The sequence below is a fragment of the Hemicordylus capensis genome, chromosome 5 (genome assembly GCF_027244095.1).
Source record: "Hemicordylus capensis ecotype Gifberg chromosome 5, rHemCap1.1.pri, whole genome shotgun sequence".
NCBI lineage: Eukaryota > Metazoa > Chordata > Lepidosauria > Squamata > Cordylidae > Hemicordylus > Hemicordylus capensis.
The window spans coordinates 90,342,924-90,359,302 of NC_069661.1; positions in this window are offsets into that span (position 1 = coordinate 90,342,924).

Consider the following 16,379-nt stretch of genomic DNA (forward strand, 5'->3'; position numbering starts at 1 on the left):
AAAGCCTGGGGGCAGCAACAGAGAAGGCCCTGTCCCGAGTGCACGACAGACGAGCCTCCTTCATTGTAGGCACCCGGAGCAGAGCCCCCTCAGATGAGATGACCTTGTCAAGCGGGCAGCAACCCTTGGGAGCAGGCGGTAGAAGTAGAAGTAGATTTGGTTCAGTGGTGAAGATTACAGGAACTGGAAGTTCAGCTGCAAGATTTCTAAGCACTCTTCCACCATGCAACTCCACTCCAATGAAGGGAGTTTGGCTGTCACTAGTTCAAGCATGCTAATTTCAGCTCAAAAATGGAAACTCATGAGGATTCAGCTCAGCTCTATTTTTCGATATGACTAGCAGAATTTCTCAGAAGGTTCTGCAGATCTGTATCAGAGGTAACAAAATAAGGACCTTTGGGGCTGTGTTTCTGGGACACCCAATATTGCACAAAATACACACTCTACAATGGCACAGCCCCACAGAAATCTCATCCAGGATGTGAGTTTTCCACAAAATTCCAAACTGGAAATTTTTTCAGAGAAAAAGATGTGGAAACTTTTCCCATGCAGTTTTTCCTTCCTGTGCATAAAATCTGCATAAAAATTTCCCTCAGAAAATACCAATTTTGTTTATATCCTGCACAGATTGTGATCTGATATGGCATGTTATTTGACCTATAGATTTTGTTCAAAATACTAAAAAAGTACAGCATATTAATTTTACCTCCATTTTTTTCAAAGTACCTCTCAAAGTTTTCCAAGCAGCCAAGTTGAACTTCAATGCGTGTGTGTGTGTGTGTGTGTGTAATAAACAAACATATGTAATACAGTTTAAAAGATATATTCCAAACTCAAATTTCACCTGGAAATTATTTATACTGAAACACTAAAAAAAATCTCTTAACATGGCAATACATTATTTGTTGGTTGGTTGATCATATTTTATACTGCCTGATATGTATATCTCTAGGCAGTGTACAAAATTTAAAATATTTAAATGTCACAAATTAAAATAAATGACATTAAAAACAATATAATAAAATTATTAAAACAAGTTTTTAAAATTATTAAGATTAATTCTAATTAAAAGCCTGAGAGAAAAGGAGGGTCTTGAGCTTCTTCCTGAAAACAAACAGAAGGAGATGCTCTTATTTCAGCAGGAAGCTGGTTCCAAAGCCCCAGGGCAGCCACAGAGAAAGCCCAGTCCTAAGTCGCCACCAAATGAGCCAGTGGCAACTGTAACCGGAACACTCCAGAAGATCATAACAGGCAGCAGGGTTCATGACAAAGGAAGCGCTCTCTCAAATAGCCTGGACTCAAGCCATTAAGGGCTTTATAGGTAATAACAAGCACTTTGTATTTCACCCAGAAAAATATTGGCAGCCAGTGCAGTTCTTTTAGAACCGGTGTTATGTGGTCCCTTCGTGTTGTCCCAGAGACAAATCTGGCTGCCACATTCTGTACCAATTGTTGTTTCTGGACTACGTACAAAGGCAGCCCCACATAGAACACATTACAGTACTCAAGTCTGGAGGTTACCAGCATATGTACCACTGTTTTAAGGTTATTCACCTCTAGAAATGGACATTGCTGACGTATCAACTGAAGCTGATAAAAAGCACTCCTGGCTGTTTCTCAACCTGAGAAATGAGGGGGAGCTTTGGAACCAGGAGCACTCCCAAGCTACATACCTGATCTTTCAGGGGGAGTGTAACCTCATCCAGAACAGGCAGATCTAAACCATCTTTCAGGTCCTGGCCCCCTACAGTCAGTAACTCCATCTTATTAGGATTCAACTTCAGTTTGTTATCCCTCATCCAGCCCGTTACTGCCTCCAGGCAGGCATTTAAGGAAGATTTGGGGAACAGCTTTGAAGAATTATGTATAAAGAAGATGGAAAAAATGAGGCAGGTGGGATTGGTAGAAATTGCTCCTAGTTGTCCTCATTTGTCCCATGCACAAGTTTCAGAGGTAGAAAGCACTTTCGATTAAGAATTAGTGCATGTATATTTAGATCACTCAGTTTCCAGTGATCTGATCTAATGCCATAGAAACAGAGGCCATTTCCTGACTGCTATTTCTATGTATATCACAGGGCATATAGGCTATTTAAATGCATATTTTCCAGTCACATTTGGCAAGTGTATTTTGCCGGCTTTCAAACACCCCAATTCTACTCATCTTTACTAATAAGTAATTCCTACATGTACTTATCTGGCAGTAAGTCTCACCAAAATGATTAGGAAGTAATTCCTAGTCTGACTCCCAAATAAGTAAATTTAGAAAGGCAGCCCAATATAATGCACATTTACTCACCTGCATTGATTTAATGGGATTTATTGCCTATTTTCATGCTGGCAACAGTTTTCCAGGATTTCAGTCAAGATTCTTTCACAGTTCTGTGCCACCTCATAGCGCAGCAGGGAAATGGCTTGATTAGCAAGCCAGAGGTTGCCGGTTTGAATCCCCGCTGGTATGTTTCCCAGACTATGGGAAACACCTATATCAGGCAGCAGAGATATAGGAAGATGCTGAATGGCATCATCTCATACTGAGCGGGAGATGACAATGGTAAACCCCTCCTATAGGAAGACAACCACAGGGCTCTGTAATCTCCAGGAGTTGACACCTACTCCACAGCACACTTTCCTTTCTTTCACAGTTATACCTGAAGATACTAGGAATTGACTCTGGCACATTCTGCATGCCAAGCACACGTTCCACAACTGAGCTATGGTCCCATACCCAAATGTCATATATTTGCATTTTTAAAAAATGTATATTTGTATACTTACTCTCTTTTATTTATTTTTTGTTAAAGTTCCTCTGGCTAATGCAGGAAGTCCTTTTCTTTTCTTTTCTTTTCTTTTCAAAAAACCCCTTGCTTTCATTATTGTGTGTGTGTGTGTATATATACACACACACGCACGCACACACACACAAACTGCATGTAGCTTACTCTGAAACACAGAATTACCATTCATTATCCATTTTCTGAAACACAGTCAAGAACTTTCAGCAAGCAGGTGGGCCGGAGAAAGGGCTGCTGCATTTACAGTATGCGGTCTAAGGGTTCCCCAAAGAATACATGAACAAAATGTGTCAGGATTCCTTTGTGACATGTTGATTTATGCTGTGCTCATGAATCGTTGTAGGTTCAACACCCCACACAGCAGGCAAGCTCCGGTAACTTGCATATTTCACCCCCAGGTGGAATTCTTTGGAGGTGGGCAGATCAAATACTTCTAATCTAAATCAGGGAATCTGCAAACCTCACCTGCTTGGATTCCTGACAACTCAAAAAAGAGGTTTTTAAAAATAAAACAGGAACAAATCTTAGGAAGACTGTATCAGAAAGTAATCAGAAATGCTACCATTGAAAGTGTTGTCTTGTAAAATTTACTGGGTTATTGATTGTATAAAGTGAAGCGAACGTTTCTGCATACTGAGTAGCTCCCAGGTGCATTTCCAATGAAACGGAATAGGAAACCAAACAAATGGAAAAGTTGTTATGAATAGAAGCATTAAAAAAAAGTGTTTAGAATTGGATCCTGTCCCTAAGTTTGGAGTTGCTGAACTCAGCATTTCAAGAGGATTTCAGAGACCTTGGAAACTAGTTTGTTCTTGACTTATTGCAATATAACATAGCCAAAGTGGGACAATATTGTTGTTGTTTGTTTGTTTATTTATACATTCATTCATTTATTCCTAATGGCATAAAAATGAGGAGAAAAATGTTTATGATTAGATAGCTATTTTCTATAGCCTTAGTGAGGAGCAGCAGAGCAGTTAAAATAGGAGTATTTTCTTATAGTCCCCTAGAGCATTCAGCAGATAAGATGAAAATCAATAAAATGTCTCTTTTAAGGCGGATTCAGGGAAAACAGAAAAAATGAATTGAGTGACCTGGCTCATCCTTTCCTTTGGCTATAACAAAAACAAATACTCAACAGCCAATCCACCTGAATTCAACGAGCAAAGCGCACTGAGCCTTTTGTGAGCCACTTTTTAAAGTTTGTTTATTTATTTTGTTTACAGTAGAACTTATGGATGCATGAGGAACAATGATTCCAGTCAAGCTTATGTTTTGAACCTGTGCATACACATAGCTACAGCAGTACACAAAATGGCTTGCATCAACCCAAGTTCAGTAGCATCATGTACAAGACAAGTGGAGCGAATCCATCCAAATTATACTGCTTGTCAGTGTCAAACCCACTTGCCGCATTCGCACATAACACAAAACCGGAGTTGAAGGGGCCTCCAGTTAAAATTTGTTTACATTCAAATGTGGGCAGCCCAGGCCCAGACTGGGCAGCAGGGCATTTTCCTGGTGTGCCCTCACCTGGTGCACCATGCTGTGCTCGCTGGGCTCTCCCTGCACCAGCTGCCCAGCACCCCTTTTCCCGCTCCCCCTGTCTGAAGACCCCCACCTCCTCTCCTTCCGATTGGTTGTGAGAAGCCAGTTTGAGTAATGAACAGCTGATTGAAGTGGATATATTCTAATTTCCAGAGTTCCAGAATAGTCCTTGAAAACTGCCTAGGTACCAGTTTTTTTCACTTTGAACTTGGAATTCATCAAATCAAGGCTTTGAACTTGGAATTCATCCATCTTAGTCAGCTGCTTTGCTTCCTGGATTTGGAATGTGTGCACCCACAACTCTTCATTTCTTCAGTGACCCATGAGGTTTATTATCAAAGACTTCTAGGACATATCAAAGAAACATTAGAAACTATATTCTCTGGGTCTATATTCTCTGGAGCCTGGCTCCTCCTTCGTGCTCTATATGTTTGACAGCAATATATGAATATATGGACTGATTATACCATTTATTTAGTTATTATCTTTCCACTGCATCTGTGTGTTCTATCAACACAGTATTTTGATTGAGATTTCTTGATTTCACATGTTCTCCCTTTTTGTATTGTGAGCTTGAGTAAACGCGGCAATAATTCTGGTGTAGGGCATGGGCTGGAGGGTAAGTATGAGAGAATGATGCTACACCTTTCAGTAGGTTGCATAAACAACACACTTCCACTTCCACTTCCCAATCCTCACCATCCCCCAGATCTGGAAGACACTTCTGGAGCCGGAGGAGAAGCCCCACCTTGGACACATACACACACATGTGCACCGCTCTGTGTCTCTATTGTGAGCTTTGTGTGGGGAAGGTCTGTGTATTCTTAGTTCCCCAACTCCACTTCCAACCATTCCCTCCTCCTCACCCGCTCTGAATTCTCACAAGCTCTTGCCCACAAGGGGGATGCTTGAAAGGGAGCTTTCTAACTCCCAAGTCCAAACACCAGACACGGAGGAGGAGGAGGGGCTGAACACCAATGGGTGTATGTGCTGGATACATATTTCAAAATAAAAGAGAGTGAGAGGGTGAGTATCCTGTGGCTGCACATTCACTGCACTGCCCCACCCTTTCTTCTTCCCGCTGCCGCTACTCCGGTGTGTGCTTCCCCTTCCCAATTTCCACGCACACACCCTTCACCGTGAAATCTCTTTGTGCTGGGAGAATGATAGAGAAGGAGCGGGGGAAGTTCCCACCTATCCTGGCTGCCTTTCCTGTATGCGGCTAATAAGGGGGGGGGGGGGGTCAGTAGCTTGTTGTCTCATCCTTTCCCCCGACATACACAGCACTTCCCCTGCCTTGGGTTGGGGCATATAGATGCTTCTGGATGGCTTTAATGCTTTGTGGAGTTTTCCCATCTTTTCTCCCCAAAATAGTTTGAACATAAATTGCCCAAATTCTATGGCACCTCCACTGGGGAAGCTCATCTTAAATGAAGCCTGCCCTTCCCAGCCACCTAGAAAAAAAGCATGCTGTGGCCAAGAGATTACTTTTGAAATGCCTTTCCATTAAAGAGGCTGTCGATGAGCTGGTTGCTAGTCACCATCCCTCTATTTGAGCTTTCTCCCTGGGTATTCTACAGATCTATGTCGCCCCCAAAATAAAAGACAGCCTTTTAGAAATCTGGCCTGTGCTCTCTCTCCTGGATCCAAATTTCAGCTCAGATCATATATTCAGGATGACTTAATGCAAACTTTTTACCTCCTCCTTGCCCACCCACCCCCATCCACTACCTTGTACTTGCAGCCATAGTGGCTGAGGAATGATAGAAGGAATGATAGAAATGTGTGTGTCTCCTCCTCCCTCTTTCAATGCAGGCTTAGAGTGAAGTGGAAAATATAATTTGCATTAGTAATTGCGAAGAAAGATCCTCGATGGTACTTATTTGAGACTAATGGGCACAAAGTAAAAAGCCTGTGTGTGATCTTGTGAAAGTTTCAGTGATAAGATGGAGGGGAGTAAGAAGAATTTTGTGACAGTGGTTGTTCATGCTGGCCAGTAAATTGCTGTGAAATGCAAACCTTACTTATATGTTATACCTTAGTTTAAAGAATATACATACAAATCAATCTCTCTCTCTCTCTCTCTCTCTCTCTCTCCCACACACACATGCACACACACACACACTCAGTTCTGGACATGTAAAGGTAAAGTGTGCCGTCAAGTTGATTTCAACTCCTGGCGACCACAGAGCCCTGTGATTGTCTTAGGTAGAATACAGGAGGGGTTTACCATTGTCATCTCCCGCGCAATATGAGATGATGCCTTTCAGCATCTTCCATGTAGCAGGTGTATAAATGTATCTCTACGGGACAGAGAGGAGCCATGAGATTTCATAACTCATGTGAAATGAGCTTGTTCTTCTATATGCCTTAACATAACAGAGGCTGATACTTACCTCTTGAGAGGCTGATACTTACCTCTACTTCTTGTAAAGTCAGAGCCAGAGGTGGGGGGATGGGGGTGAGATAAAATGTATTTGTGTGCCACACTGTGTGTGGCGCGTTATTTACGTGTGTGTGTGTGAGAGAGAGAGAGAGAGAGAGAGAGAGTGATGTGCACACACTTTCTTGATAGTGCTGCCCAGAACAAAACTCTTTCCACTCACTGATGGTAAGAATTAGAGGGAACACTGGTGGGAGAGCAGGTATCTAGTGGAAATTGGTGGGGGGAGAGAACTTAAAACAGTGCTATTGTAGGACTGAAGGGGAGATTGTGGAGTGGAGTTAATTCATTGGAGTTAATTCATAGAGTGAATTAAGATGCCATCCACTTCAGTTTCTAACTATCCCGCAGGAACTGGGTTACATAGGGACACATCTATCCAAACTATTTTATTAGTATAGAATTGTGATTTCTTAATAGTTACAAGTCATCCTTCATTTGAAATATTTATAGTAACCTCTATGTAACAGAAAACAGAGGTCAGATATCAAAAGTTAACAGGAAAAAAATAATTATTAAATGAAACCAAAAAGATATGGTGAAACCCACCCATTCTGCTCAAAACCTTTCCCCACATACATTCCACCACCCTCTCAGTGCCCCCAGTCCGGCCCTGGTGCAGCTGCAGTTCCAATGGAAAATGGACCCACGGTTTCCCTCCCCAGACTGCACATTGTACCTTTGGTTTGTAGTGAGCTTCGCCGCCTGTACCTCTGGTTCTGTGGAGCCACCATTCCATCTGAATGCAGCACCATAGTCTCACTCTTCAGCAGCCAGAGTTGAGGCAGGAAGCTCCTCCTTCGCTCTGGTTGCTATGACTGTTGAGGCTGTCCTTCATTTAAGAAGGAAGCCCACACAGCCAGTTTCTCCTCCTCTCTGCAGTCTCACTGACTGCAGAGAGGGAACTCTCCATTTCGTCCGAATTTGGACGGGAGAGTGGGGGAGCGCAACCACAGGTCCATTGGACCTGCAGTTCCACATTACATGTGAACGGAGCCACCTTAGCTACTAACTACAGTCATTCAGGAACAGAAGCTTTCTCCAGTGCAGCTGTCTTCAGAGAAGCCGGAAATTATTTAGAATGGCATGCAGGTGAGTTGTTGCCATTCTTGTCCTATCTGGCCTGTGCTATGTCTGCTCCGTTCTCATTTCAGAGTATGTGTGGTGCAGTGGTTGAGCGTCAGACAAAGAGTGAAAAACCCCAGATTCAAATCCTCACTCAGGCAGGAAGCTCCCTGAGTGACCCTGAGCCAGTCTGTCAATGGGGTGGAGAGCTGGTCTTGCAGTAGCAAGCATGAAAGGGCCCCTTTGATAAACAGGGTTTGTCTCAGTTTACATCTGGATGGGTGACTACATGCAAGCACTGTCCATTCTAAGATATTCCCCTTAGGGGATGGGCCTGTGGTTCAGTGGTCAGAGGAGGATTAACTTTTATGCCACCCATAGGCAAAAAGGCTTTTGCCGCCCTTAAAAAAACCCCAAAAAAGCTCCGGGGAGAGGAGGATGGGGGAAAAATTCCAACTTTTACTTTTCTTTTCTTTTTTGAAGCCGTAGCAGTGGCAGTAGCTGCAGGCAGGGGGATGACCAGGCGAGGGGAAAGTTTCCCCTTTTGTCCCCTAAAGATCACTGGTGGCGAGATGGGGGTGCGGTGGTGGTGGCTGGCTGGTTGCAGCTGCAGGGAGGGGGTGAGGAGTAGAGGGTCACAGTGTGCCCCCTTTTTTAACCTCCAAGCCCGCTGTGCGGGCGGCGGCAGTGATCTCCTTCCTCCTCCTCTCCTACTAGGTGACTGAACGGCTGGGCTCTGCTACCTGTAGCCTGTTTCTGGCTTTCCTTCCATGTGGAAAGAAAGCCATAAATGCTGGGCTGTAAATAGCAGAGTCTGGCGGCCGTTCAGTCACCTAGTAGGAGGGGAGGAGGTAGGAGCTCACCGCTGCTGCCCGCACAGCGGGCTTGGAGGTTAAAAAAAAAAAGGGAGCATACTGTTACTCTCCCCTCCTTGCCTCCCACCCACCCTCCCTGAAGCCAGTTGCTGCCACCATCCTGCCACCAGCGATCTTTAGGGGGCAAAAGGGAACACTTTCCCCTTGCCTGGTCACCCCCCCTCCCCATAGCTACTGCCACAGCTTTAAAAAATGAAAGTAAAAGGGGGAACTTTCGCCTCACCCCCCCACTCCCCGGAGCTACTGTTGCTGCCACTCCTCAAATTTTGCCACTGTAGGTAGACGCTTCCTCTGAATTAATCCGCACCTGTCAGTGGTAGAGCATCTGCTTGCATGCAGAAGGTCCTAGGACCAATCCCTGGCATCTCTAGGTATGACTATAATTTCAGATTATAAAACAAGAAAGATAGTGTTGAAGTACCCTACTTACATCATTGGCTTTTTTGTTTCTGTGATCCTGGAGGAGTTGCCTGACCTGGTCAGTGGTAGAGCATCTGCTTGCATGCAGAAGGTCCTAGGACCAATCCCTGGCATCTCTAGGTATGACTATAATTTCAGATTATAAAACAAGAAAGATAGTGTTGAAGTACCCTACTTACATCATTGGCTTTTTTGTTTCTGTGATCCTGGAGGAGTTGCCTGACCTGGTCCCCCAGCAAGGCCAGATGTTTCATAATGTAATTTACATCTGTACACAGTTCTCTGTTAATGCTGAGGAGCAAGTGTGGGGATCACAGCTTTCTTGGACTAACTCCAAAACCCTTCTCTATTTTTGAGCTTCTTTTAATGATCCAGAAAAGGATAGAGGGGCTGTGAAAATTAAACTTTTGTGGGGGAAGCAACTGGGAGGTTAAGGAATTGCTAGTTCTCAGATTTGCTGCAGCAGGACTTTTTCATATGTTTGAGCAAAAAGAAGAAGAAGAAGGCAACAAGAGAATGGCAAAAGGTAAATAAAAAATAGTTAACAGGAATATTTGACCAACAAGCCTGGATGCAGGTAATTTTCCTTCATTATCCTCAGCTCTGGAATGACCTCCCAGAAGATCTTCGCCATGCTCCTTCCCTTAAGGCTTTCTTAAAGACATCTTGAAACTTGTTTAGAGAGGCTTTTTAATGTGTTTTACTACAGCCTGATGGCCTTGTAATTATTAATTGGGTTTGTTGTAACTGTTTTGCTTTGTTTCTTCTTCAACGTCGTGTGTTATTTGTTTTGTTGTTTTAAATGTTTTATTACTTTTATTGTTTTACTGTTGTGAGCTGCCCCAAGCAGCAGAATTGTATTGGAGGGGTGGGATATAAATATTTTTAATCATCATCATAATTTCATTTGTTGCTTCTTGTATTTGAGAAGTGGGCAGTGGCGCACATGAATGCCATACGAGTGCCCAAGTCAATTGGCAGTGCTAAATAAGAATGGCGTATGTGCCTAAGTCCCAGATTTTGTCAACAAAATACCCACATGTTTCTGTAAGGTAAAGATCTCACTCACAATTAAATCCATGTGTTTGAGTTGTCTTCCAGACCATATGGAACTCAATGTACTGAGTCCCTGATTTGAAAATTACATTTGAAGTGTTGATTCACATGTACAAGTGACTTATGTTTCCAGAATCCTCGGCTTTCTTTCAAACATTATAATTAGTTCTAAGGCTTCTGCTTATACTATTCCACCCTTTCCTAGATATAGTAGCTCACAACCAGTGCAATGAGCCACCTGTCTAAGCGATAGGCATGCTTGCTACTTCCACAGCACTTGAATACTCTAAAGTTCAACAACATTTTAAACCTTTAAACTAATGGGACTTGTGAAGGCAAGGAAGCTCTGTGCCTATTAAGGAGTGCATCCTTGCACTCCTGCTGCTACCCCCATTATTCCCAATGGGAGCAGCAGCGGGAGTAGCAGCAGGAATGCAAGGATGCACTCGTTAGTAGGCACAGCAGTACATCCTCACCTTCACAAGGTGCACAAACAGTGAACATGCCAGTCAGCTGGACAGGCAGCTTGCTGCGCAGCATGTGAGCCAGTGAAATTTAACTCATTCACATAGTTTTAAAAGAGATCAAGATAGTTCTCTAGTACACCGCTCTGGGCTCCTTGGAGGAAGAGCGGGATATAAATGTAATAATAATAATAATAATAATAATAATAATAATAATAATAATAATAATAATAATAATAAAGATCTCACACTGAAAGACACATTCTTTATTCATAGTGAATTCAGAGAGACTGTACAGATGACACACATGCTTATACTGAATTTGGCCCTTTACTCAGGGTTCTTTTTCACAGTCTATTTCTCTGATGCTGTCAAAAGGTGCTAGGCAAATTCAGATACATGCTGATAAGTATCAATATGGATAGAACAAGCAGTTTTGTTTGTTTGTTTGGTTTGGTAGAATACAGGAGGGGTTTACCATTGCCTCCTCCCATGCAGTATGAGATGATGCCTTTCAGCATCTTCCTATATCACTGCTGCCCGATATAGGAGTTTCCCATAGTCTGGGAAACACATTCGTGGGGATTCGAACCGGCAACCTCTTGCTCCCTAGGCAAATTACTTCCCCACTGCATCATTAGGTGGCTGCAGTACGTTCTGTTTATTATCTCAACACTATATCATTAGTAATAATATTCCTTAGCAGAGTATAGTGCTGTTGGGAAAACCCTGTTTGGCGATCACCTAACACAGTCAGCTGTGCATTCAAGTTAAGAGTTGCTCTTTTTGCTAAAGGATCAGTGTACAGCTCCAATTTGATCCTATAAAAACCCAATTTCATACTAAAGAGTATACCACGCCAGGGAAAGCACAATTTCATTTCCTCCTCTATAAACCAACATAGACTAAGGATTACTATTTCAATCTCATTTAGAGTGAGATAAGAATCCAACCCATGCATACAACTCAGAATGATCTGCAGTTTGGATTGTAAATTTACAAATGTCGGTTCTGTGAATTAGACTTGAAGGGAAATGTTGAGCAGAGGGTTCAGAACTTGCATGTAAAACACACAAGGCAATTTGTACAGGAAAGACTACTATTGCATCTGTAATCCTAGAAAGAAAAAACTCTAGAGATTGTTAGGGTAAAATGAATTAAAATACTCTAGTGTCCTTTTTACCAATTAATTCCTAGACTTTTTGATCCATGATTATTTATTACAATTCTATATGGAGCAAAATATCAATCAGCTTCCAGTTATTGAAGTTCTGCCATGCTAACTATAATTTTAAAAGGGGTATGCATTTGTTTTGTGATAAATAGAAAACTAAACTGCAGGTGCATTTGATCCAGTTTTTACTTGCTACAAAATAGATACGGTACCTACAGGGTTGACATGAGGTAAAAGGCATAGGGGTGACTTGGTCCATTCAGGCCCTGTTCATTGTTATGATAAAGGTGGGGTGGGGAACTTTCCATCTAGTGGGACAGAATAACTTTTCATATATCTATATCTATATATCTATATCCATATCTATATCTATATCTATCATTTCTTTAAACTGGTTTTCAACTGTAAAAGAAACATCAGAGCTCCTCTTGAGAGCTGCCTCTTGGGGATACCAGGTTTCTCCCACAATTTCCCAAACGCTATTTTGGTCAAGAATATTATGATTAAAAACATGGTATCCTCCGCTATCCAGATTTTGTCCCATCGTGTGAACCATTGCCCAGTGGTTCCTGAGCAGGTAACACGTAACTCACTCAAGTAACCCACCCCTTAAACTGGGTTTGCGGAGCGAGCACTCCGCAAACCCGTTTTTTTGGATCGCGGCCAGGCGCTGGCTTCTTCTCCCATCCGTTTCCCATCCACCTTCCCAACCAACCACCACCACTTTCTGGCCGGCCGGGCATTGGCTTCTTCTACATCCTGCTGTTGCTTTCTGGCCAGCTGGCTGGCTGCCACTGCCACAATTTCCTTTCCCCCACCTATCCCGTGGCTATCCAGCAGCTCTCCGAACTCTCGTGAGAGCTGCCACACATGGGATTAGCCACAAGTACATCTTAGATAATTAATTATACAGATGGCACTCGTTGCTTTCATGCAACTGTGAGCGGTGGGGTTGTGCTCCCAGGCCCTTGAGGCAAGCACAGAGGCTGCCATTTTGGAGTCCGCCACATGACGCGCACCAGCTAATCTGATTTCAAGAGTGGCATTTTAAGAAACCGGCTCCATAGGACTTGTTCTTAGTTGCTTGGACTGAGCAGCCCTCCCTCCCACACATTTCAGTGAGGGAAGTCCAGTCGCCATTTTGGGCCAAGTAGGAATTTTTTAGGTCACACCTGATTGGCCTTGGTTTGGCCTTTCTTTTGCCTGCTTCTCACTGAAACTGCTTTAGGGTTGTCATCTTTTGATTGGTCATTTTGCCAATGAGTGCGAGTTAGTTTAAGTGTATTAATTGGTGTTTGACTGGAGGACTGTTTAATGGTGAATAGGTAAGCCAAGGAAGAGCCCTTGCAGGTCTTGTGGCCCCTGGGCTGGGATCCACCCCTACTCGGGGGCAGGCTCACACCCACCACTCGGAGTTTTGTGGCCTGGGTGGTTGGGGCTGTCTGACCTCCCCTCAGCGGGGTTTCACCCTGTGGCTGTTATGATGTCCAGATTCAGTCTGGGCGGAACTAACACCCAGTCTGTCACTTGGGGTTGGGCAGTCCTCCTTATGAGACTGACTCTAGTTGGGATAAACACACTCTGAGTTGCCATGCCTCACTGCAGGATTTGTATTAACTAAATTAATAAAGTGGCCCTAGTTCATCCAACTATATGTGTCTTGTCCTTATTGGGGCCTGGGGGTGCAATGGGGGGATTCATGCTCAAACTATTTTGAATTAAACGTAAAGTTCCACTCCCCCAGAAGGAACAGGTTCACAGTTTGGTAGTACTTCTGGACCCAACCCTCTTCCGTATACCTCAGGTGGAGGTGGTGGCAAGGAGTGCTTTTTATCAGCTTCAACTAGTTTTCCAACTGCACCCTTTCCTGGACGTGAGTGACCTTAAGACAGTGGTGCACATGCTGGTAACCTCCAGGTTTGACTACTGCAATGCACTCTACATGGGGCTGCCTTTGTACATAGTCCGGAAGCTGCAATTAGTGCAGAGTGCTGCTGCCAGATTGGTCTCCAGGATGTCCCATAGAGACCATATTACTATGATTCTAAAAGGTCTACACTAGCACTTAGCAATAGCAATAGCACTTACATTTATATACCGCTCTATAGCCGGAGCTCTCTAAGCAGTTTACAATGATTTAGCATATTGCCCCCAACATTCTGGGTACTCATTTTACCGACCTCGGAAGGATGGAAGGCTGAGTCAACCTTGAGCCCCTGGTCAGGATCAAACTTGTAACCTTCTGGTTACAGGGCGGCAGTTTTACCACTGCGCCACCAGGGGCACTAGCTACCAATAGGTTTCCAGGCAAAATACAAAGTGCTGATTATTACCTCTAAAGCCCTTAATGACTTGGGCCCGCGGTATATAAGATAATACCTTCTTTGTTATGAATGAACCCTGCCGCCTATTAAGATCTTCAGTGGAGGTTCATCTGAGCGTGCCACCAGCTTGTCTAGTGGCAACTCAAAGGAGTGCCTTCTCTGTAGTTGCCCCAGAACTGTGGAATGCACTTCCTGCTGAGATTGGAGCTGCTCCATCCTTGTTGGCTTTTAGGAAACACCAAAACACATCTCTTCAGCCAAGCTTTTTAGTTATTTGCTGTTTTTATGGATATTTTAATCTGGTTTTTATATATTTTACCTATTAAAATCTTCATTTGTATTATGCTGTAAACCACCTAGAGACTTTGTTAGTGGGTTGTATACAAATGTATTAAACAAACAAAATGAACAATAGGTTAAAGAAATGGCATCCTGAACAAAAACAAAATTCTCACAAAACCCAAATTATTGAAGCTAGTTCTGTAGCATGAACCACAGAAATGCTACTGTTCAGTTCTACAACCAATATCAAAATAGATGCCTTAATTTTTCCTCTTAGCAACCCACTTTCTGATTTTTACTCTGTGGGTTACTGGAATTATATTTCCCATGTATTGCTGATACAAAAGGAGTACTTTGCATACATATAATAATTTATGTTTCTAAAACACCGGGTTCTACACTAGCTTCATATGATATTGATACTTATTTCCACAAAATAAGCAGTGGATACTATATTTATTTATTCTATCTTATTTCTATACTATCTGAGATAGACGTCTCTAGGTGGTGTACAAAGCTAATCTATATGCAATAGATTAAGGTGTTGGTCTGCTGTCAGCATCTGTGTAGCCCTTAGCACGCAAAGCCAAAGATCACCCTAAAGGTCTGTGCAGATTGCAGAGGCCTCTGCGGTGCCTTGTTAATTCAGATAGGCCACCTGTTAGGTTGGAAGTGTCACTATTCTCCCTAGCATGCTGCATACCACAAGGCCTGGAGCCCACACTCGTGCACCTGGATACTGAGGCAAATGCCTGCCCACATTTCAGAAGACCCAACTCTGGATTAAGGCATGACCTACAAACTGAGAGCAGATTCATTATACATGTATAAATGTTTTTCTGCTGTGAATTAAAAAAAAATATTATTTGGGCTTTGCTCCCCAAAAGGACTTCTGATGGATTATTCTATAAATTGCTGCAAATTATTAGATAAGGAGCAAAAATGGCTGTTGATCGACTTTAAATGTCTCATTCAATTGACTCATTGATTGACTACATTTGCTCGCTGTCATAACTAATCCCTTTGTACCCCTGTCCACTTTTCTATTTGCTTTGTTTTGTTTTGTTTCTGCTTGGTATATACATGTTTCATGGGAGAAAGTTCTCTCTCCTTTTTGCACTAAAGTGCCAGACACTGAAGATGCTCCTATCAATAATAGTATAACTGAACTGCCCTCAACCCCTTCTGTATTAAGAAGTATAAATTTGAATTGAAGCACATTCTGTTATGCTTAGGAAGCAACCAACTGATGAATGGCATGGACTGTAAGCAGACATAATTTTCGAGTGTTGTAAGACATATTGGCTGACCTGATGTGCATTGTAACAGAGCCCTAACAGTGGCAAGGCCGCCACAGAGCTGGAAGGCATCCCTGATGCTGGAGGAAAGCACCTCCCATTACTGCTGTTCCTCCCATTGTCACAAATGGGATAAACAGCCGCAATGCTAATTGTGCAACCACCAGTTCTCTCTAGTGCGGGAGCTGTGAAAAAGGCAAATTCCATGCTAGGGATCATTAGGAAGGGGATTGAAAATAAAACGGCTAATATTATAATGCCCTTATACAAACTATGGTGCAGCCACACCTGGAGTACTGCGTACAATTCTGGTAACCACATCAAAAAAAAGACATTGTAGAACTGGAAAAGGTGCAGAAGAGGGCAACCAAGATTATCAGGGGCCTAGCGCACCTTTCTTATGAAGCAAGGCTACAACACCTGGGGCTTTTTAGTTTAGAAAAAAGACGACTGTGGGGAGACATGATAGAGGTCTATAAAATCATGCATGGTGTGGAGAAAGTGGATAGAGAGAAAATCTTCTCCCTCTCCCATAACACTAGAACCAGGGGTCATCTCATGAAATTGATCGCTGGGAAATCTAGGACCAACAAATGGAAGTACTTTTTCACACAACACATAATCCACTTGTGGAAT